Source organism: Armigeres subalbatus, chromosome 2 (genome assembly GCF_024139115.2).
Source record: "Armigeres subalbatus isolate Guangzhou_Male chromosome 2, GZ_Asu_2, whole genome shotgun sequence".
Lineage (NCBI taxonomy): Eukaryota > Metazoa > Arthropoda > Insecta > Diptera > Culicidae > Armigeres > Armigeres subalbatus.
In genome coordinates, this window is record NC_085140.1 from 306,547,914 (window position 1) to 306,572,823 (window position 24,910).

General features: G+C 41.5%; 1 protein-coding gene across 7 annotated transcripts in view; it reads left to right on the forward strand.

Annotated features, from left to right (window-relative positions):
* Positions 1-24,910, forward strand: part of LOC134212544 (dual 3',5'-cyclic-AMP and -GMP phosphodiesterase 11-like) — a 390,689-nt gene that overhangs the window by 78,035 nt on the left and 287,744 nt on the right. For 2 of the 7 annotated variants that reach the window (XM_062690517.1, XM_062690516.1), the window contains exons 1-2: positions 9,346-10,040; positions 24,047-24,749. The exons of 4 other annotated variants lie outside the window; for them this stretch is intronic. The gene's annotated coding sequence lies outside the window, so the exon portion shown is untranslated. Of the gene's footprint in view, positions 1-9,345; positions 10,041-24,046; positions 24,750-24,910 lie in introns of those variants that run through there. One more of the 7 variants, XM_062690520.1, reaches the window with a different exon arrangement.

A 24,910-nucleotide genomic window follows, 5' to 3' on the forward strand; every position in this document is an offset into this window, starting at 1 on the left:
TCCTGGAGTTGATCAACTACCAGAAGAGCTATCTAATCAGCAGCAATGTGCCCACTCATCATTTATTCATCGACTTCAAAGCCGCATATGATACAATCGATCGAGATCAGCTTTTGCAGCTAATGCACGAAAACGGATTCCCGGCTAATCTGATACGATTGATCAAGGAGACGATGGATCGGCTCCCTTTGGAACGCGCAGAGGTTTACGGCAAGATGATGATCTTTCGTGCCTGCTATTCAACATCGCTTCGGTGGGAGTAATATGAAGGTCAGGGATTAACACGAGTGGTACGATTTTCACGAAGTCCGTCCTGTTATTTGGTTACACCGATGATATTGATACTATGGCAAGTAAATTTGAGAATATGGAGGAGGACTACATCAGACTGAAGAGCGAAGATAACCGATTTGGACTAGTCATCAACACTTCAAAGACTAAGTGCATGATAGGAAGACGTTCAAGAGAAGACAATGTGAGCAACAACGATCCAACGGACACAAGAAGGCGAGGTGCACAGCAAGTAAGGTGGATCGATCAGGTGAAGGATGATTGGCGGACCCACCGTAGACCGTGTGGTTTGCGACGTCACGGACATCTAAAAAGATAACACTTATTCAACAATTTGACGCCACAATACATGGTTCGAGGCCTATTTGTTCTGTACCTGGTCACTTCGCTCGTTGCGCTCCACGCCTTCTTGTACCAGCTGGATCGGAGGTGAACAGTGAACACCATATTCGGAGAGTTGCTGTTTAGCATTCTTGCAACATGCCCTGCCAGCTACTTTCTGAATATTTGGTTCACCGTAGAGCTGGACGAGATTGAGGTTCCTCCTTCGTCGCCACCCTACGTCTTCTTTTATTTATTTATCATCAGACTAAGGCCGGAGTGGCCTGTGCTGCACATAAAAGACTTCTCCATTCAGCTCGGTTCAAGGCTGCACTTCGCCAACCACGCAGTCTACGGAGGGTCCGCAAGTCGTCCTCCACCTGATCGATCCACCTTGCCCGCTGTGCACCTCGCCTTCTTGTTCCCGTCGGATCGTTATCGAGAACCATTTTCACCGGATTACTGTCCGACATTCTGGCTACGTGCCCGGCCCACCGCAGTCTTCCGATTTTCGCGGTGTGAACGATGGATGGTTCTCCCAACAGCTGATGCAACTCGTGGTTCATTCGCCTCCTCCGCGTACCGTCCGCCATCTGCACCCCAATTACAGATGGTACGCACACTTTCCTTTCGAAAACTCCCAGTGCGCGTTGGTCCTCCACGAGCATCGTCCAGGTCTCGTGTCCGTAGAGAACTACCGGTCTTATAAGCGTTTTGTAGATAGTCAGTTTGGTACGGCGGCGAACTCTATTCGATCGGAGCGTCTTGCGGAGTCCAAAGTACGTACGATTTCCAGCCACTATGCGTCTCCGAATTTCTCTGCTGGTATCGTTATCGGCGGTCACCAGTGAGCCCAAGTACACGAATTCTTCAACCACCTCGATTTCGTCACCACCGATAGAAACTCGTGGAGGATGGCTCACATTGACCTCTCTTGAGCCTCTTCCTATCATGTACTTCGTCTTCGACGTGTTGATGACTAGTCCAATCCGTTTAGCTTCGCTTTTCAGTCTGATGTAGGCTTCCTCCATCCTCCCAAAGTTACGTGCCATGATATCAATGTCGTCGGCGAAGCCAAATAACTGGACGGACTTCGTGAAAATCGTACCACTCGTGTCAATCCCTGCCCTTCGTATTACTCCCTCCAAAGCGATGTTGAATAGCAGACACGAAAGACCATCACCTTGCCGTAACCCTCTACGGGTTTCGAAGGGACTCGAGAATGCCCCTGAAATTCGAACTACGCACATCACCCGATCCATCGTCGCCTTGATCAACCGTATCAGTTTATCCGGAAATCCGTTTTCGTGCACTAGCTGCCATAGCTGGTCCCGATCGATTGTATCATATGCGGCTTTGAAGTCGATAAATAGATGATGTGTGGGCACGTTGTATTCGCGGCATTTCTGCAATACCTGACGTATGGCGAACACCTGGTCTGTGGTAGAGCGTTCACCCATAAATCCCGCCTGGTACTGCCCCACGAACTCTCTTGCAATTGGTGTTAGTCGACGGCATAAAATTTGGGAGAGTACCTTGTAGACGGCGTTCAGCAATGTGATTGCGCGGTAGTTGCTACAATCCAGCTTATCGCCCTTTTGTAGATGGGACACACGACACCTTCCATCCACTCCTGCGGCAGAACCTCATCCTCCCAAACCTTGGTAATCACCCAGTGCAGCGCTCTAGCCAGTGCTTCACCACCGTGTTTAAACAGCTCTCCTGGTAGTTGGTCAACTCCAGGGGCTTTGTTGTTTTTCAGCCGGCCGATCTCCTCCTGGATTTCCTGGAGATTCGGAGCCGGAAGTCGCATGTCCTGCGCGCGTGCTCCTAGGTTCATTACCATACCGCCACCGTTGTCTGCCATATCGCCATTCAGGTGCTCTTCGTAGTGCTGCCGCCACCTTTGGATCACCTCACGCTCGTTCGTAAGAAGGTTCCCGTTTATGTCCTTACACATATCGGGCTGTGGCACGTGGCCCTTACGTGAACGGTTCAACTTCTCATAGAACTTTCGTGCGTTATTAGCGCTTTACAGTTGCTCCGTCGCTTCACGGTCTCGATCTTCCTGCTGGTGCTTTTTCCTCTGAGAAATGGAGTTTTGTCTGATCCGCGCCCATTTGTATCGTGTCTCTTTTGACTCACACAGTGTTGCAACAATCTCGTACATGCTACATTCTTCTCTTCCACTTACTTCTCACATTCGCCATCATACCAGTCGTTTCTCTGATCCGGAGCCACCGTGCCTAGTGCAGCGGTTGCGGTGCTTCCAATGGCGGATCGAATATCTCTCCAGCCATCTTCAAGAGATGCTGCGCCTAGCTGCTCTTCCGTTGGGAGTGCCACTTCCAGCTGCTGCGCGTAGTCTTGGGCTAGTCTACCGTCTTGTAGCCGCCCAATGTTTAGCCGCGGCGGACGACTCTGACGCGTGTTGATCACCGTCGAGAGTTTTGAGCGCAGACATACTGCGACGAGGTAGTGGTCGGATTCAATATTCGCACTGCGGTAAGTGCGTACGTTCGTGATGTCGGAGAAGAATTTACCGTCGATTAGAACGTGGTCGATTTGGTTTTCCGTTACTTGATTAGGTGATTTCCATGTGGCCTTGTGGATATTCTTACGGGGGAAGAAAGTGCTTCGGACTACCATTCCGCGGGAGGCTGCAAAGTTTATGCATCGTTGGCCGTTGTCGTTCGATTCGGTATGCAGACTATCCGGTCCGATGACCGGTCTATACATTTCCTCCCTTCCTACCTGAGCGTTCATGTCACCGATAACGATTTTGACGTCCCGCAGTGGGCATCCATCGTATGTCTGCTCCAGCTGCGCATAGAACGCTTCTTTCTCGTCGTCGGATCTCCCTTCGTGTGGGCAGTGCACGTTGATGATGCTATAGTTGAAGAAACGGCCTTTTATCCTCAGCTTGCACATCCTTGCGTTGATTGGCTGCCACCCAATCACGCGTTGGCGCATCTTTCCCAGCACTATGAAGCCGGTTCCCAGCTCGTTGGTGGTGCCACAGCTTTGGTAGAAGGTAGCCGCTCGATGCCCGCTTTTCCACACTTTCTGTCCTGTCCAGCAGATTTCCTGCAGCGCTACGACATCGAAGTTGCGGGGATGTAATTCATCGTAGATTATCCTGTCGCAACCTGCGAAGCCAAGCGACTTGCAGTTCCATGTTCCAAGCTTCCAATCGTGATCCTTTATTCGTCGCCTAGGTCGTTGCCGATTGTATCGAGTCGTATTATCTTCTATGTTGTTCGTAATGGTTGTTTTTAAAGGCGGCTTATTGGGCCTGCGCAAACCTCCTGTCTCGTCGGAGGGTCGTCGTGTCAGGGCTGTTTAGCGTCCCACCTAACACCAGGACTTGGGCTTGTGCGCTTTGAGCGGCACACGGTCGCTTTGGCGGAGCCTACTTGCGGATTCATGCAGCTTTTTATAGAGGTTTAACAGGGCCCACTGTCAAACCCCACCACATCCTAGGCAGGCGCCACAACTCGCAGATGGCCTGGGGAGGGATCGTCAAGCCCTTGGACATAGTCCCTGCTGCCCTTAGGCCCTACGTCTTCTTGCACACCGCCAAATATGGTCTCAAGCACTCATCTTTTGAATACTCCGAGTGCTTGCGAGTCCTCCTCGAGCATGGTCCAAGTTTCATATCCGTAGAGGACTACCGGTCTCATGAACGTTTTGTACATGACATATTTGGTGCGAGTGTGATTTGTGTTATTGGTTTTTATTCGTCACCACGCGGTTGTGTTTCGTTATCTTGAAAAATTTCACATCGATTCATCCTTTCATTTTCTCCAATGTAGGTTCTGAAAAGAATCGATTTAACTTCCACAAAGCGCCTCTTCAATCACTAACAGCAACCAAGCGGTCAGTACTGGTAGTTTTCATGATCGTCATGTGGAACCTGTCCTGTGGTCTCCTGTCTCATTACAAGCACGCATGATGGGAATGTTGCTTTGTTTTGATATCGAAATTTCTAAATAGTTCTAATAGATTTGTGCAAATAACGATGGCTAGTCGATAAAAAGTTTAGAAGGCTACTGATGAGATCAAATTTCCAACACTAGGTGTTGGAAATTTGATCTCATCAGTAGTTTTCTGAGCTGCGGAGAAGGACGGAGGTCCTTCGTAGCTTAGTAGGGAAAGCACCTGTCTAGCGTACTGATTTCGTGAGACCAAACCCCACCGAAGGAAGTGGTTACCCTCAAATACATTTTTTGAACTAAATCTTCACATGTTGTGCAATTGTTTACAATACTTTTCATGAAAAAAAATCCGTGAAAATTTGGCGAAATTCCTTTCACTGTTTATGTTTATATGAGAGCGTTAGGGCTTCAATCGTGAATTTTACGTGACTTCTTTCGGGTTAGAGACAACAGGTCGAAAGACAAAAGGTCGAGAGGGCAAAAAGTCGAAAGACAAAAGGTCGAAGGTACAAATGGTCGAAAAAAAAAACAAAAGACCGAAATAGACAAGAAACAGAAACGGAGAAATCAATCTCGCACACTACAAGTTTTATTCTTTTCTTAAATCAGCAATTCTTCTAACAGAACCAGGCTTGTAAAATGTCATCTGCATGTCATTTGACTAATTTGTTCATAACTTTCTTCAGAAGCCAAATTTATTTCATATTTTTAGATGTACTCATAACGCTTGAGTAGGGCTATATTTTTGTCCAAGGGTACATTGCTCTAAATATAACATCTTAGGCTGGAGAGTGAAAACTCTTCAAAATGTCACGTGTCATTTGACATAATGTCATTTGAATGACATTTCGCCTCCCACGCCCCAGATTACATATTTACGGCAATGTCTTGTTAGACAAAGTTGTAGGCACATTTAGGCGCTATAAGTTTGTCATACATCATGAATTGATAGCTATCTTCTGGAAAAAGTTCTGGAAAAATTATACAAACGAATGCAAATGACATTTTACAACACTGAACAGAACTCTAACAGAACTAACTCAACATTCATAATACTGTTTCATGGCAATTACTCCTTGAAAATTGCTCATTCTTTAACTTTGATTGATGTGTAAAGGTTCAATATGAACAATTATTGGATGTGATATCTCGATAAAGGAGATTGATAATTCATAACTTTGGTTCAATTCTTTTATAATATTATTTATTATCGACCTTTTGTTCCTTTAGACCTCTTGTCCCTTCCAACTTTTTGTCCCTTTCGACTTTTTGTCCCTTACGCCATTTTGTCCCTTTCGACCTTTTGCCTTTTCGACCTTCTATCCCTTTCGACGTTTTGTCCTTTCGACCTTTTGTTTTTCGATCTTTTGTCATAGATTCACTTCTCTCAATGATAATGAAAATCTTAGTACTGTAAGCGATAGTCCGAATGATGCGCGACATTTTCACTTGAGTTCTGCTAGCGCTTTCAACTGCCACTCGATGATTAGGGCCGATGCCCACGTAGCGGTTTTTCAAGCTGTGTTATGTCCACGCAAGGTACCCAGCACCAAATTTAGTCGTACACGTGCACACGTATACGTGTGCAGTACCCTATCTGATGCTGGGTACTTTCGGTAGACGCGGCGTTAACGCAGCATAAAAAACTGCTACGTGGACATCGGTCCTTAACTGCTGAATCGTAACGCTTTTACAATGACTAAGAGCCGATGCCCACATAGCGTTTTTACAAGCCCACGTAAGGTACCCAGCATCAAATGTAGTCTTGCACGTGTGCATTACTCCATTTGATTCTGAGTACCTTGCGTGGACGCGGCATGCACGTAGCTTAAAAAACCGTTACGTGGACATCGGCCCTAACAGTAACCAAGCTATCACGCCCGATCTTTCATTGCAAATGATTGCGGATTTCGAGCGTTTGTAATATTTTTACCCGGCGAATCTGGGATCCTATTAGAATTTCCCGTCATCAATTTTGCACGGGGTCGGGTCAATGTGCACGGGTTGCATAGGGGTTCCCCTTAGCCGTGTGATAAGATGCGCGGCCACAAAGCAAGACCATGCTGAGGGTGGATGGGTTCGATTCATGGTACCGGTCTAGACAATTTTCGGATTGGAAATTGTCTCGACTTCCCTGGGCATAAAAATATCATCATGTTAGCCTCATGATATACGAATGCAGAAATGGTAACTTGGCTTAGGAACCTCGCAGTTAATAACTGTAGAAGTGCTTAATGAACACTGCGAGGCGGCACTGTCTCAGTGGGGGATGTAACGCCAATTAAGAAGAATTTTGCACGGGAATCTTTTTCGCGTGAAGGGCATTCCCACTAATTGGATTTATGATTGCCTCCACAATTCGACACATTTAAACTTATTGGAATCTTCTCTCACAGGACAGGCGTCCTTGGCGTAAAAGGTTCCACCACAAATCATGCATTTAGCATTCATGATCCCACTTTTGGCACTTACGTCACTGAGTGGGGTTTTGGAAATTTCCCCCAGGCCTACAGAGATGTTCTCATGTATGATGATGATGATGATGATACTACCATCTATTGTAACCTACAGAAATGTTCCCATGTAGCACATAAATGGGACATAATGCAGTCCTTTCCAAACTTTTCATATTATTTAGTTCACGTTTGTTGAAGTGAACTAAATAAAATTCTTGAGAAATAACCCTATGGGAAGTAGCAGAGTGAGATTTCTTTTTCATCTTATTTACTTGAACTGGTGCAAATCCAAGTAATTGAGAAATTTTAATTTTAATCTCATCCAGTGATTTATCATCACTGGGGAGACTTTTAAAGACGACTTTAAACAATCGCTCAGTTTTGTCGACGTACTTGAAAAAATTATTCCGCTTTTTAGTGAAATACTGAAGACGGCACTAGCGATCGTCAGAGGATCCCGACAAAACGCTGAAGTCACTCTTCCTGGCAATTTGAAATGAAACCTTGATCCCCTGAAGGTTACTCATAATCTCATTCCGAAAGCCAGAAAACTCGGCAACAGATACCATAATTTGCGGAGTCCTTTGCTTCTTTGCATGACACAAATCACCTGGGCTACAGGTAGATTCATTTGCTCAATTTCGTCATGAATCAAATCGAACCGATTGCTCAGTTCAATAGGAGATGAATTATTTTTAATAATAGAGTTAGAAGGAATATCTGAAGTCTCCAGTTTCCTTTTATTTTTCCGCGCTATGGCAGTACGGTCTTGAAACCTTGTTTCTTAGTAGGTAGTGTAGAATTTAGAGACTCTCCCTTTCTCTTATTTTTGTTAATGCTCATTGCTGAGCGTGGAGACGTGACCTTTCAAGAGATTCCGCAACAGGTCCAAACAAAGATCGTAACGAGATCAGTAGTACAAATAGCGCTGAGAAGCACTGTTGAAATTATAATAGCTTCGGTTAGTACTAAAAACTTCCTTCAGCAAAGAGAAAAGACTACCGTACGTACAAGAACACAATGCGATCTGTTTCTTACGACAACTAAAGTTAAGAACTACACAATCTAGAATTTGGCTCATCTCAAGGAGAATATCCAGAAAAAAATGGAAGAACTCACAAATAGAGTTCGTGCGTGACAGCGGTTACGGTTTTAAAAGACATTTGATGCTGGTACAAAAAAATCTGGAAGGGGAGATATTCCGAATCATTAGCTAAAGTTAATCTACACAAACAGTACTTTGAAAAAATATCAGATCAGAGGATAGTTGATACGTCATATCTGCATTATTATATTGTACTTTGAAGGTGTATCCAACTTATTGATCACGGTGTATTTCACATTATATTTAGATTTTGTGTCACTACTAAAACAAATAAACGTTCTTTTTTCATCAAATAAAGCATTTTACTTCACATTTTTTCTATTTCTAGCAGCTGTAAAAAGTGCCCTAATTCCGGGTATAACATTTTGATAGTCAAAAATCAACACTTCATATAAGTAGTTGCAATTTTTTATGTTTGGCAAAACAGTATAGTTACTTCGGAGAAAAGTTAGCTAAGGTCTCTAGCTTTCCATTAATGTTCTATCATTCATATTCCTGCATAATATTAGACACTCCCTTACATACCGGATTCCATATGAAAAGATCAAGAGTGTAGTGCTTGAAACAACTCAGTCTTTAGAATTTCATCCACTAAACTCAACTTTCAATCCCTACCAAAACTTAATTAGCTAATAACAAATAACAACCATTATACTGAATTTAGGTAATTTAACAAATTAAATGATAACAAGAAGCCTCACACATTTTCCTTCTATTCAGCGGACAAGGATCAATTCCATATAATTTGATCAATAATTATCAAGGGATAAAAGACGTTCTATAACTGCGGGATGCCGGTATCCGTATTTTATGCGTGCGGACAAACTCGACCATATGCACTGCTTAAGCGCGGTTCTTCTGACGGGTTTGATTGTTACTTTGTATAGCGCAGAAGCGCCGATTATGATAGCGATGGTACTCCCTCCGAGTGGCCGTCCGCTCGGTGTCACAGTTCGTGGACTCGCGCGAGCGATCTAGTGGAACCGTTCTCGATCATGTGTGACTTCCAACTGAGTTGACCACACTCGAACGGGTGACTCAGCTGACTGTGATGTTGGACGGGGCACTCGTTCGTTGGATGCATCCCTTTGGGAGATATCGGGAATCCCGCCGCACCGCATCGCACCGTTGGATCCAATCCCTGCCGCGCGCGGCTGGCTGACTGTGTATGGCTCTTGTTTGGTTGATGGCTCTCTGTGTGCAGCTCTCGAGTGTGTGCTGTGCACTGCGTTCTCACTACGAAAGTGACCATTGAAAGGTGCACACAGTTCGTCGCGGTTTCAAGTGCCTTGAGTTTTGGACATTAGCTGGCTGTAGCTGCGTGGAATTTTGCTTAAAATATTCGAACGAAAACTAAGGAAAGCTAGCGCCCGCGGGTCATTTGATTGGACGATCTGTGCCACTGTGTGAATCTTCGAGTCTGGAAAGTTGATTTGCGTAAAAGTAAATCACCATTTTTTCCTCGCGAAGAAAAATTACCATCGAACAAAAGATTTGTAAGTTCCTGTTAGAAGTACTTTGAAGTGACAACCGTACTTGTTGAAGACTAGTCGCTAAGCGGAAAGCTCAGGTGACGATGGATTCCTAATAGCTGCCGTTCTCGGAACACCGCATTCTTGGTCTGCATTGCGGAATAATTATTGTTCAGTTTTTTGTGCTCCATACGGAACTTGCGGATCTGTCATCGCGCAGTTCCATGTCGCGGGATAAGCCCGGCGGGTGGGCAGTGGCTAACGGTGCGGCGACGACAGGCGCCCGTTCGGGACAGTCGCGACGACGTTGGCTGTAGTGGTGATACTTAAGTGCGCGAGTGACGACGGCGACGAATACCGCGACATCGCGACGCACATGTGCAGTGACACACTCAGGCCTGAGTGGCGTGTCGTGGAACCGCTCACGACGGCGGCGACGGACCCAGGATTAGTGTTGGTAAAGATCAGTTTTTACTTTTATTTATTTTTGCGCCATCGATGCAGGCTACACAAACGAAGGCAAACAGTCCGGTGTTAGAATAGGGCAAAATAGATGGGCGGTGTTGTGCGCATTGTAATGGAAATAGCTAACAGTGCTTCTGGATCTCGGTATGGGTACGAATGCATATGTAAAATAAAATGAAAACAAAATCAAACATGCTGTTCAAATGGACTATCAACACCAATACGAAAGTCGTAAAAATGAAAACAAACCATTAGGTCTGGTCGAATGTGTATTAATAATACCGTAAAGTAGGGGAATTTGTTCAACAATGTAAAATGGATAATTTCATAAACAGTACAATATGTTTTCGTCATTTGAATTATCCTTTATACAGATACACTATTCACATAGCAGTTCCGTACCAGATTTCTAGAAATTTAGGAAATTGCCATTGAAGTTTTAAAACCCGTTTTACACAGCAATAATCACAATATTCTAATTCATGAAAAAATGGAGACTTTTAGAAAATTTTACCTAATGTTCTTCATCTGTATACGGAACTCCTTCATATTTACCATATGTTTGAGGTATATGTGCAAAACAATATGTTTGAGGTTGTGACATCAACTTAGGGGAGAACAGTTTTTTTTAAACTTTATTTATGTGTTTTTTTACCTACAGATTAAATGGGAGAACAGTTCAAAATGCACCCCTTAAGCTTTTTTGATGTTTTCACCAATATAAGCAAGAATACCGAACCATTTCAATGTGTAGATGCAGTATTTATAAAACTAGCTACATTTCTCAATGAATTCTTATTCAAAACCACAAGTTTTTTATGACTTTCTAACGTATTTAAAATATGTTTTGAAAATGGCCCTGGGGCAAAACGTCCGAATGGCGGTGTAAAATGATTCATTTACATGCAAAATAATGGTGAACGCATGGTCGTTTGTTTCGTCTTAGTGGTGAGGTGAAAGAATCGCAAATCGACTCCACATGTCTTGGAGGGACTCGAATCCTCAACCGCCTACTCTCTAGAAAGGCGTGATAACCCCTATTCGTAGTAGCAATACTCTTTTCACTTCACGGGAAACGTTGTCAGATGTCACAAGCGTTCCAAGGTAAATCAATTATTCATTAACTTCAAACAAATCCCCATCCAGCACTACATCAGCACAAACACCACTAAGTCTTCCTCTATCTCTACCCGCACGCCAAGTATCCTAATCGTCCCCGAGCAGTGGCGTAGCCAGAAAATCGGTGGGGAGGGGTGTTTGTGAACATTTTTTTAATTCGAGGAAGTTCGAAAAAAAAATTCTTCTAAAAATTTTGTCTGGGGCGAGGGGGGATATGTCCAAAACCACCCCCGTGGCTACGCCACTGTCCCCGAGTGCAATGTTGAACAATAAACCCTTTCTTATAAATTCGAAAGTACATCAACCTGCTTTAACCCACCTAAGATAACAAACGAAGTTGACACTTCTTCTGCAATCCGAATACTTGATCAAGCGTTGCACGCATCAGCTGAATCAGTTTCGCCGGAAAACCATGCTCAGACATTATCTGCCACAGCTCAGTTCATTTTACTGAATCGTACGCTGTTTTGAAATCAATTAACAGATGGTGAGTCAGCAAGTTGTACGTTCGACATTTATCAAGGATCACCCGCAGGCTGAACATCTGATCCGTTGTTGATCGGCCTTTCCGAAAACCAGCCTGGTATTCGCCGATAAACGACTTCACAAGCGGTCTCAGTCTGTTCAGTGGAATATGAAACATAATTTCACACGCCGAGTTCAGAAGGATGATCCCGCTGTATTTTTTTTCCATTCAGTTTCACTAAAGGCATTGAAAAAATAGCAAAGCATTAAAAAAAGTCAAAAATATTCGAATTGTGATCAATGTTTCATTAACATTGCAGTGCAACTCGTGTTTGACGTTGTGAAACAAATAATCGAAGAATGCTGTACCGCATGTTGCAAACAAGAACAAGACATGTTAAATTGCATATTATTTACTATAGTAAATGTAACACCAATGCATCTTCCAAAATTAATTTGATTCAGGACAATTCTCACGGAATTCGAATTTAAAAGTATCGCGTTTTCAAGAGCCCACCACCTAATACGGAAGCAGTGCACAACTGTCATTTTTATTATTTCACGCATGGTGCGATGCAGCAAAACTGAAATATTAAAAAGGACAGTTGTGCGTTGCTTCAGTATTGAGTGGCGTGCCCTTGAAAACGTGAGTACTTTTAAATTTGGATTCCGTAAGAATTCCCTACACTGAGTTTCAGAAAAGTTGAGATCTGCATGTTTCATTTAGCATCGTTCCACGTTTTGGAATCTCACAATTAATTTTGATGATGATGCAATCAAGTGACCAGAAATCCTAGACATTTTATTTATGATTTTTATGGTGAGTTAACATACAGTCCCTTCGAAGTTTGCCTGTTCCAGTGGTAAAAGTCCACCATAGAGGTGACCCCTAGCTCTATGCTTACCATGCCTACGAATGAATGGTTAGGGGGGGGTCTAATAAGAACCTTACCGCAAACGGAGCCAGTGAAGCACCAGGGCCCCCTTCACAGTATTTAGCCCTTGCTGCGCTAACCGGAGCTATGGCGTAGTTGACTTTTTGCTTCTCCGAGATAATCAGCTACTCTTATTCAATCTGAATTTGATGTTAAATAAGGGTGGGGTTATGAATATGCATTTTACTTAGTTTTTCAACAAATTGTCACCTACATGGATTAGCATTATGCGTTTTTCACGGTGTACTCTGTTTTTCGTCTTTGACGTTCGGCTTCGGCTACTCTTTTTCAATCTCAACGTGAGGTTAAGGTCACTCCTGACGGAATCCAAGATTAAAAGTGCTCGCGTTTTCGGGGGCACACCACTTGATTCAGAGGCGGCGCACAACTGTCATTTTTGTTTATATAGCTTTGCTGCGTCGCAGCATGCGTGAAATAATAAAAATGACAGTTGTGCGTTGCTTCCGTACCGAGTGGTGTGCCCCCGAAAACGCGAGCACTTTTAATCTTGGATTCCGTCAGGAGTGACCTTAAATAAGGGTAGCGTTATAAATATGTTTTTACTTAGTTTTTCAACAAATTGTCACATATATGGATTCGCATTATGCGTTTTTCACAGTGCATTCTATGTTTCGTCTTTGACGTTCGTCCATTGTTACGTTCTTGTGTTTTTGTGACACCTCCCTTTAGTCTCTAGCTTTATGCGTGTGAGCCTGCATAATCGGTATTCCTATAAATGGTATATCATATGCATTCGCATTGTGTGACTCCTTTCCAACTTCACTTCCTCTTCATTTCCCCCTTTTCACTTCCTTTTCCGTCAGGTAAATGATGAGAAAGGCCAGTGAAGGCGACGGCAAAAACATCCCAAATTGAGGGGAACGTGCCTCTTGAGCCGACGTTCTGATACCTGAAACCTTATACCTAAACTGAGTATCAGAAAAGTTGAGAGAATCTGCATGTTTGATTTAGCATCGATCAACGTTTTGGAATCTCACAATTCATTCTAATGATGGTGCAATCATGTGACAAGAAATCTTAGTGTGAAAATTTTGATTTTATTCATGATTGTTATGATGAGTTAACAGTGTTTAATGGTACTGTGGTTTAAAGCCCTTAAATCAAATCTAGTTTGATGTTTTTGTTTTTTGACGTAGGACTTACGTCTCTCTTTACTATACCGGGTGTCATTTCAAAATATTCAAATCGACCGCGTTGCGCTGTGTTAAAAGATTTTAAACGTTAATAGCGTTCGTCTGAGTGGACGAATTTCTGCGGTAAGCCCCTCAGTCGACAGATTTCAAGTATGCCTTCCATGTACATTGTACATGCTTGATAATACCCGAAAAACTTGTTTCAAAGGGCATGAAACTGTTTTCAATGAAAAACATTGAGATCAAGGGAACCTATAAATATGGGTACCGCATAATTCTTGCATCATTCTATTACCACGTTCTGATTGGTGCAGACACCAGCGAATGAGCAGCAGCTGGGTCTGCCGAGAAGCCATAAAATAGCGCAACACGATTTTTTCCTTTCATTCTGACCGGGACAAGCGAAGCAACCGCATCATCGATTGAATAGCACTCACACCTTTTAGCAGGGAATGGAGTCTGCACCGACCGCTTTTTCGGCTCGACACCATCGAAGCGACCATCATCAGCCGAAACCTAGCCAGTACATCAGCAGTCCACCCAACAGACCCGACAAAGCAGCAATGCTGAGCAGATACCGGCAGCAGCAGCAGAGTCGAGCCGAGACCGGCCGGCATCGGTGCTGAGCCGAGACAGGCTGAAGAAAAGCCACATGATGCAGCATGTATGTCCAAAAAACAAACGGTTCTTCAGAGAGCCAATAATAGAGTTCAATATCAATGCTTTCAATACCCTTCGGGATAGAAATTGTACTTGGGTGCCAAATCCAATATTCTAGATATAAAATTTTATGCGTGATTTTCATAAATAGCGTCAAAACTAACAGTGGATGATTTTTCTGATTTAACCGCGAAGTGAACGAAGGACTTCGCTTGACCATGTCTTTAAGGTGATTATAGAATGAAGCCCGTGGTGAATTTCAAATTCACCACACGTTTATCTACATACATTTCAAAAAGCCCAAATCTGGCGGAAAAGTTTTCGCCCAGTGCCGAAACTCAAATTATGATTGTTCAGCATAACTAAGCAAACGATCTACCATTGTTTCAGCCCCATACGCGGTATTGTTCTTTCATCTCGTGCGCTTGAAAAAAATATTGGAAAAGCACGTGGTTTACAAAATGGCCGATTTTTGGCTTCATTCTATAATCACCTTAAAGATTCATAAGATGTCTTAATCTCTCACATAATCTTATTTGGATAAAAAAAACACCGATAACAGCTCAAACATTAATAAACTATCAATCGATTTTTTATCAAATGTTGGATTTTTTGGCATTGATAAAAAAATATGTAAATAAACATTGTTTGATGCTGACCGCACACAAAGCGAACGTGACTGAATGATCGTCCCATGTTACCAATTCTAAATCTTATTACCCGAAATCCCATGTCCGGGTGTTTCCTTCCTTCTACTACTAACAATGTTGTCTCAGAAAAGAACACGTACTTCCCACCTGAACTGCGATACTAAGCTCGCTTGCCCGGCTTATTGGCCTGTATCTAGCGAAAAGTCCCGTTAGGAAATAGACACCAGCAGCGAGCAACAAGCGTAAAAAAGAAGAAGCCCTTCTCGAACGCGTTGATGATGATGACGCTTTGGCTGACAAAGAAGCGGGATACAAGACACTAGCTGATTGGCCCACCAATTGGGAAACAGAGAAGATTCAAAATCATAAATATAATAGCCCTGTTTGTCTGTCCGGTGACTAGCCAACCAGACGCAGCAAGCGGGGAAAATCTCACAAAAAATAAAATATTTGACACTTCAATTCTTTTTTACTATCAGATGCAGAGAACAAAACAAGTGACAACCAGACACAGCATTTGATGAAAAAATCACAGATAACAGACTTGAAAATTTTGATTTTTTGAAAAAAAAAAACATTGAAAAAAACACTTGCCACGGGCGCTACTGCGTCCACAAATAAACTAGTAAGATATAAAAGAAAAGTGCATTCGCTCGCAGAGCATTCAGTCTTTTTTATACCATCATTAGAAATTCGCGGTTATTTGAAAAGATCGTTTTCTTACTTTTTGCACTTAGCCAAAGCAAACAGCCTTTTTCAAAGCTCTAAGAGTTAAAAATAATGTTCTCCTTCAGTCGCTATCGCACGGATTAGAAGGCTCTTCTATGGAAGGGCTGAGATACAGTCTACATCCCCTGCTGGGCCAACTTGTGGTTTATTTCAGGCAGTCCTTCAGTGGGAAGGTTGCCACTGTCGAGGCTAATATTCCGTGACCGGACAGATACTTCCTGAATTGTTTTTTATGATTCTTGTTCGAGGTAGATTTGATTTCTGTGTCGGTTTGATGAGAAGATTTTGCCAAGGAATGGTATGCAACGCCGATTATTTATGCAAAATAGTTGATGTGAGAAATTTGGACATATTATGTATCTTAAAGGCATGGTCAAGTCAAGTCCTACGTCCACTTAGCGGTTATGTCACAGACATTACCCACTGTTCGTTTTTTTTTCATTGTAGTATTTCGCAACATTATTGCTATTTTATAGCAAAAGAAAAATGCTTCCACAGACTTCATTCCTTGCGCTTCGCATAAGGTATGATACATAAGCAACGATTATTCTTTCTGGATAGTCGTAGCACAGTGAAGTGTTCAGTAATGAAACAAGTTGCCCCCTCGGATTCTTGTCTAGTCCTATAGACTGGGCATATGAGACCATCCAACCAGCCGGTAGGAAGGTCTTCATCCTCCCATACTAATAATGTGATGTTTCGATTGATGATGATTATCCAGCGTTGGTGGTTGCACAGCTTGACCGTCACCGATTATATCCATCCTGCTCCTTAATACACCTTCGTTCTCACCGTTCAACGAATTCTAGAAAAAATATGTTCACATGGCATTTGAAAGAGCAATTCACATTCTTCATTATGTCAAAAACTTGGAGATATTTTATTTCATTTTCTCAAGTTTTACCAATTTTACTAAAGTCATATTTTTTCAAGTTAATTGAAATAACTCGACAACGGAAGAAGATACAGACGATGAAAAATGAAAAAAAATTCTACAGCTTTAACACTTTTTATAAGTTTTATCATTATAACCCTTTTGCAAGATTAACGAGAAAAGATGCATTTTCGCCCTAAACTATACTTTCAAGAAAAAAAATTGTTCTACAAAGCTATTCTGGATACTTAGGCCATTATTTTAGAGTTATCGAAAAATAGGGTGGGCTATTTTATAAAAATGTTGAAAAAAAAAATTCTATCTTTTGCGAAATATTGACATAAAATGTTCTACAAAATTGTATCGCAGCTTTTTCCGATCAACTTTGCTATATGTATAATCTTTTTCTGTAGCTCTTAAGCTCACTTGTTTGGAGCAATATTACTTACCAAGATTAGGGTATTCCTCAAAAAACAATATTTTTGATCTGCTCATTTTATTTTTTATTTTTCACGAATGTCATGTTCTGAAGATTTTTGGGGCTTTTCCAAACGCGTGTTTTGATATAATAACATCGTCTGTATCTTCTTCCGTTGTCGAGTTATATCAATTTACCTGAAAAAATATGACTTTAGTAAAATTGGTAAAACTTGAGATAATAAAATAACATATCTGCAATTTTATGACAAAATGAAGAATATGAATTGCGTGTAAAAATATTTTTTGGTCTGCCCTAATAGGAGATATCAATTATGAAAAAAAAATGTAATTTCGACAGAAAAACAATTATAACTTTTGATCAGAAAAAGATATTGAGCATATTTATACATCGAAAGCTGCATATTTTTGAGCTCTAAAAGTCACCCGAAGATTATTTTTCTGAAAAATCCAAAATAATAGATTAAAAATACTGTTTTTAGAGGGACACCTTAATCCAAGTAGGTAAAATTGCTCTAAATCAGCCACCTTAAGAGCTACAGAAAAATCTATTTTGGCAAAATTTATTGGAATAAGCTGCGCTACAACTTTGTAGTACATTACATGTCAGTATTTCCAGAAATAAAGAAAGCATATTTTTTTTATATGATGGGCCACCCTATTTAATAATGATGGCCTATTTATTCCGAACAGTTTCGTAGAACAACATTTTTTTTTCTAAAAAATATAGTTTTGGCGTAAAATGCATCTTTCCGCGTAAAACTGTATATTGGACCATAGTGCTTTGACAGACGCGTAAAACCTCCGCATATCGTTTCTATCAATGTTCTCCTGCGATTCAGCGGTGGATTCGTTTACCTTCTGCCTTTAACTTGCCACACTGTATCGCTCTCTATTGCAACGGGTACGAGCCATTAGCATTCTCGTCCGTCACTCGCTGGCTCTGCTTATCAAACCAACCATTTCGTTGTCGTCTTCGTGCAGTGCCTAATACTCCCTGCGCTGTTGTAGTCACCGCTTCGTGGATATTCTCCTACAATCCGTTGACGTCGCCAGATCCGTTGGCTTCTCTTATCCGCTCGTCTAGGTTCGGACAGTACAGTTCTGCAACCCCTTCAATAGCTCGTTTCCATCGATAAGAGCCTTATTTTCAGGAAACACGTCTTGGAGACGCAAGAATGCTGCAACATCCGGATCATCGTAATTCAAACGTAACGCCGGTCAAATATAGGCTAAATCCTTGTAGGGCAGATTCAACCAACCACATGATGAAAACTCTTATTTTGGCTACGTGATTATTACTTCTATCCCGCGTGGCATTATGCCGGCAGGCAAAGCTTGTAAAAAACTGGGATTACTTAATTTATGATCCATTGTCAACGTAACCTTCTGCAGCAAAGCCGAGGTCTGCACGGCACGAACTTCCGGAACTGGCAGGGTTCCAGTCTTTCCTCAATAGAAAAACCAGTCTTTCCTCAATAGACGAAATGAGAAGTTGGCTTCAACCCTACAAAACAGTTCGCAATCTAATACAACACAGAGTAGATAATACCATCTCATCGGGATCGTTATCACCTCGGCATAAAACTCTCCATATCACAAAGCCTACCGAAGGAATGCTCTATTTTCTCGGCACTGGTCGCTGCCATCTTCGTTGCTGCTACGAGTCGTCCTAATTTGAACCTCCTCAGCCAGCCCAAAATGTACACTCTAACTTTCATCTACACAGTGACTCATTCAAATTGTATTGCTGTTTCTCCTCTTCCCACTGACATTTTACTCAATTTTCGTCAAAAGCAGACTACTCCCAGGAAATTAAGTAAAATTTCGTAGGAAAAATTGAGAGGGTAATACAGTTTTACTCAGTCACTGAGTAAATGAAAGTTAGCGTGTAAGCACTCCAGGTGAAAATGCCGAAATAAACAGGCGCTGCCGGCGTGAGCTCCACCCTACATAATTTTCATGTGGACTCGTGACACTGCGGAGCGGGCATCAGGGCATCAGGGGTGGCTGAACATCTCAGTTCCCCTGTACTGTCTGAATAAAATGAATGAAGAAGGTGATCAGCAAATTCTTCTCAAGTACATTGATCCAATCCTTATAAAAACAACATGTGTAACGCGTGTATCAAGTGCAGTTTAATCAATTCAGAGAATTATTGCGAACTGCAGAAGCTCATAGATAGGGACAGTTCGCTTCAAAGATTATTCAAGTTTCAACCCAACCCGCACTTTGATCAATACTTAATACTCAAAGTAGCAACTAGCAACAGTGCAGTTTGTGATAAAACGGGTGTGGAACGAAAACCTCTTCAATCGGAGAATGTCTTTAAAAAAGCATGACTGTCGTCGTGACGCACGTGAGTGCCGTCGACGTCTACCAGTGTGTTTAGCTTCGAAGCCACAATACCGAACTACATCACGGCGCCCATCGATAGATAAGCTCAACACATAAGTGGGTACTCCTAAAATAATAAAACAGTACAAGATTGCGCGCACGCGTACATGCATCTGCGCAGTTCTCCGCGTTCGCCCGCTTCCATTCAGTGGAGGCCGATTCGACGGCGGGTTCTCTACAAGAATAGGGATTTGTTTGGGTTGACTCCCTATCGTCGTAGACGACGACGACGGTCGTCCATCGTTTTGGGTGATCGTTTTGTGATAATGACGATGGCACAATACCAGCGCATGTGGAGTGCGTGCGTGTCTGCGGCGATGCTCTTAAGATGCCTCTACGGACGAGGGCAATAAATTAGCTTGATTGGTTTGTTTGTAAATGGTCAGTAACAAAACGATTGGCGCAAAAGAGCTGGTGTGTTGGTTCTGCTGGTCACCCAAGTTAACTGTATGCTTGTGAGGTAACTAATCAATTGGTGATTGAATGAAATTTACATACGGAACTCTTGAACGGAAATTTAAATTGAATTGAAACACCATTGGTAATAATTGAAATAATGTCATCCAGTTCATTCACATGACGAATAGAATAGGAGTAACGCATTGTAAGACAAAGTTGTATAAATAATCAAATAGGGTAAAAGATTCAATAGTAGAGAAACTAAACACCTCCCAATGCAATTTGATCTCTTATACTAAATCTATACTTCATTTTGCTCACCTTGAAAGTGAGTACGAAAGCTCTTTAGCTTGATTTGGCAGATAAAGTACTTGAAGTGTTGCCACAGAATCCAGCCTTACTATCTAAAATCAATTCTCCAATTATTGGTGCATTCAAATAGTTTTGGTATTTCATAACTCATGTTCATATAGTTATACGAGATTCGCAACCAAAAAATTGGTGTGGAGGTGAACTGCCCATGATCACATATTTGTAACACTCGCATTTTTGTTCATTTTGTAAAAAGCCTGTGAATCGTTCAGAAAGCTCAATTTACTGCATTCAATCCCACAACAGTAAAATAGGCTTTACTATCTTGCTTATTTGTGGTAAGTTGGAAATTATTGAGTTTGTGAGGATGATTGTCAAACGATTCACAAAATCAACCAAAATGCAAATGTTACAAATATGCGATCATGGGCAGTGAATGAATCGGTCGATTTTTTAAAATCTAAAATAAAACATAAAATAACTTAATAAATTTTTTAACTCGATATTATTTGGCCACCAATTTTTTATTAACTTTAATGCTGAAGTCTGCCATTTAGAAATAATAGTTTATTCTAATTTGTGGATTTCTAATAAGAGTTTGGTTGGTTTATTGAATTTTCAAAATTTTTCTCAGAAACTGCCACGTCGTGCTCAAAATCTCAAAAACTTCATTTAAATTTGTTAAAAAGTATTTTTAAAATTCCTTCATTATTTTATACTTTACATTTTTCAAACAAATGGTCCTACCAAAGATTTATAAGCTTTGTAAGTCCAAATAGTTCACCGTCTAGGAATCAATAAGATTATTTTATATCATTCTTTGGCTGTTATACAGAGAACTTCGAGCTCATATTAAACAACAATAATATTGTTGTAATCATGAACATAATTATGTGACACAACTTGTAACTCACTACACGTTCCCGTGACGCCGGGTAGATACCTTTTCGTGGTGTGTTACTTAATATGAGGTGTCATGGTCACATTCACAGGCTCTGGCTGATCTAACGAATACCATCCCCTACATCCAACTCCTTGGCACTTATGAGAGTGTCTGGCCTCTTGCTTTTTTATTTGTATTTTCTTGATTTCTGATTGCAGTTTGCAATCTACGAATTATATCGTTACAATGCTAATGCAACTTGTAGGTAGCTCTATGCCCAACTTCATGCAAAAGTCACTATTTGGTCACTTTTTCTGCAATTGGAAGTCACTATTTGGTCACTTTTTCGTCATCGTTGGTCACTGAAGTCACTATTTTTACGGCATTCATCGCTACCAGCCCTGCTTATAAATAATTTATCCCCAAGCGTGTTTCCCATATGTTTGCCATTATTCTTCTCAAGTCCAATGGAACTATAAACGATTTATTTATTTATTATCAGACTAAGGCCGGAGTGGCCTGTACTGCACATAAAAGTCTTCCCCATTCAGCTCGGTTCATGGCTGCACTTCGCCAACCACGCAGTCTGCGGAGGGTCCGCAAATCGTCCTCCACCTGATCGATCCACCTTGCCCGCTGTGCACCTCGCCTTCTTGTTCCTGTCGGATCGTTGTCGAGAACCATTTTCACCGGATTACTGTCCGACATTCTGGCTACGTGCCCGGCCCACCGATTTTCGCGGTGTGAACGATGGATGGTTCTCCCAACAGCTGATGCAACTCGTGGTTCATTCGCCTCCTCCACGTACCGTCCGCCATCTGCACCCCACCATAGATGGTACGCAACACTTTCCTTTCAAAAACTCCCAGTGCGCGTTGGTCCACCACGAGCATCGTCCAGATCTCGTGTCCGTAGAGAACTTCCGGTCTTATAAGCGTTATGTAGATAGTCAGTTTGGTACGGCGGCGAACTCTATTCAGTACAGTTTTCAGTACAACTGTTACTTAAACAATTAAAAAGTGGCTAACATGATTGGTTATTTATTCCATAGTAACAATCTCCATCAAAACGAAACAGCCACATTAGAGACGAATGGCTGTCATTTGTCGAGATTGTAACCATGCAATAAATAACTAATCATGTTAGCCACTTTTTAATTCAGAAAAAATGTATTCTAAGCTCTTTTTAGTGGGATGTATTCAACCGTCTAAGACGAGTTAAGTAATTCCATTTAATTCCACCAATTATTTCGATATCTTTGCAGATACGTATCTCGACCACAACTGTGTGGTCGTCTTCAGTGTCTCGTACTTTTTGTTGCACTTTTTAATTGTTTACGTAACAGTTGTACTGAAAAACGTACATTAAGGACTATTTTAAGTTGATTCAAAACAATAGTGGAACACGACGGAACAAAACAAAACATTGTGCATTCGGTAGCTTAAATCCGAATCTTTCAGATGGTGGCTGTTTGGCTTGCCGCCTCTTACCGCTTTCCATGGTGTATTGATGTGAAAATTGGCTATTTTTTCTAAAGATTCCTCAATAACTTTGACAGGTTTCAAGATAGATCAAAGTAGTCTTCTAGACAAACATGTTTTTTGTCATTATTCACAACTTTCTAGAATAAACCATAGTGCTAAAATCATTATCAAAAAAGTTATGCTCAAAATATGATTTTTGAGGGTCATTCATACAAAACATGCTGTAATTCGTTACAAAACCGTGTGTCCAATATTGTGTCTTCAGAAAAGATGTTCCAATTCACATTCTTTATAACATTGCAGAGGACAACCACTGCTTTTGTACATCTGCGTAAATTTTTTATTTCATACTGCCCTTCAAGGTGGATAGATCATTGATATTTTCTTATCAAAAGAAAGCCCAAGAAATATCCTTCAATTCTTCTGAAGACATCATGATTCTAAAATGTAGTTTACAGGTCGAAAACTAAAAAACGCACGTTTTTGGGGCTTCTGAACCAGTGTGAAGCGGTGGCGCTAAGTCGTTCCGGTATCGTAGAGTAAAATGTAACACGTCTCCATAGCAGCATTTCGGTTGCCTCATATGCATATCACATGCTGATGCCGCCTATATAAAATACATTATCAAATTTACTCAAAACATACGACAAATTCACATAATCCAAATATATATTGGAATAGAACGACAAGAAATTTATTGAAAGTTTGAATGTTAGGTACAAAATTGCTCCGGTGTAGAAAGCACGCCCAGTGCGGCCTGACTACCGGGGAATATGAACAGGCTCTTAATGAAGGAAAAGTTTCTTCGTCTGCTGGATGCCGAAATAATTAATTTTCATTATATACAATGGTTGGTATGGGAATATTAATTTTGTTTTCATTAAAATTAATTAATGATAAATTTTGGATGATAAGAGACAATTATTTGTTTATCGTTTTATCCAACCTTTTTTTTCTACAAAAGTAAGCCTTAAGGGAAAATCTAGCGCTGTGGTTCACATTCAACTGAAGCTCGATTCTCTGAAAAATTTTATTTTCAAAATTCTGATTAGAGATTATCAATTTATTCCAAAATGTGATATCGTCAGATTAAATTTCAAATGTGAAATTGCTATTATTATCATAAAATTAGAAAATGATTTTACTTTTCGCTGGTCCTATGTATTTTTTTCACACAACGTTCATCAGTATATAGCGTTGATTGATAGTAATACGAGTGGTCAATATTGGATACACGAGAAACGCGAAAAAATCTTTTCGATGTAAAAATAGTTAGCCCGAATTTGTTTGCAGTTCAATTATCGAGTTTGCACCAGCCATGGAATCTATAGATCATTCCGCGTATGTATGGCTTAGTATGTTTTTTCTCCGCTCGCTATATCTTTATGAAATCTGCCACCGCTGGCTGATCTGATTGCTCTCGTTTGACGCGCTACCCATCCATGGATAATATCCCAACCGATTAGAATCTGTACTAACCCGGATTTTCCTGCTTTCAGCAAGTGCCGACCCGCATAGGTTAAAAACAACAAAATCCAGAACGGCCACCCCCGGAATCGTTTCTCCCGACGCAGTGCGGTTCGCCGAGATGTAACCGTCACCATCTCGCTAATGTGTGAAAATGAAAGATACAGTAATGATGGTGTTTCTGCGTTGCTGATGATGATGATGATGACGATGATAAGCAGATATTTTTAGCGAGAAGAACGCGGATGAAAAACGCGAGTGATCTGAAGTAGAACGCGTGGAATCGGAAGAAATCTCGAAAGTGGTGCGGTGTTCAAAGTAGAGCTAAGAAGAAATTTACAACGCGCGGGTGGATGCTTCTTCACGGTTGTCGCTTCGTGTGGAAGTGAGACCATTTGGTGTCATCGTGAAATAAAAAGTGGTATGAAATTCGCGATTTTCGATAGAAAAATTGTGTAGAATGAAAAATAATAAGCGACAGTGTTTTTAAGTGAACGGTTGAAGTGCTATTGGGGGGTAATAGTCTTCAATGTCGGAGTAATATGGTGTGATATCTCGAAGAGTCTTTTCGTGCATTGTTATTCGGGGAATCAAGCGAATTAGGGTGATGAGAAGCAAGGTTGAGTGAAAAAAATAATCGAGTGCGTGACCAACCGAGTGTGCTGCTTTCGGAACCTTGGAAAAGCTGCTTTTAAATTCATCGTTATCCCTGGAATACACGACCTTTCCGAATATGTAAGTCCGTTTGTTGAATAGCAATTTTTAATTGGTTCCCATTTTGCTTCGGCTTTTGCCGATGGGCTGCCGGTCTCGGCACGCCACCGCAATCGATTCGACCTTCGATCAATTGGTGATTTTGCTGAGTCGCAAAAATATGATGCCTTGGCCGATGATGA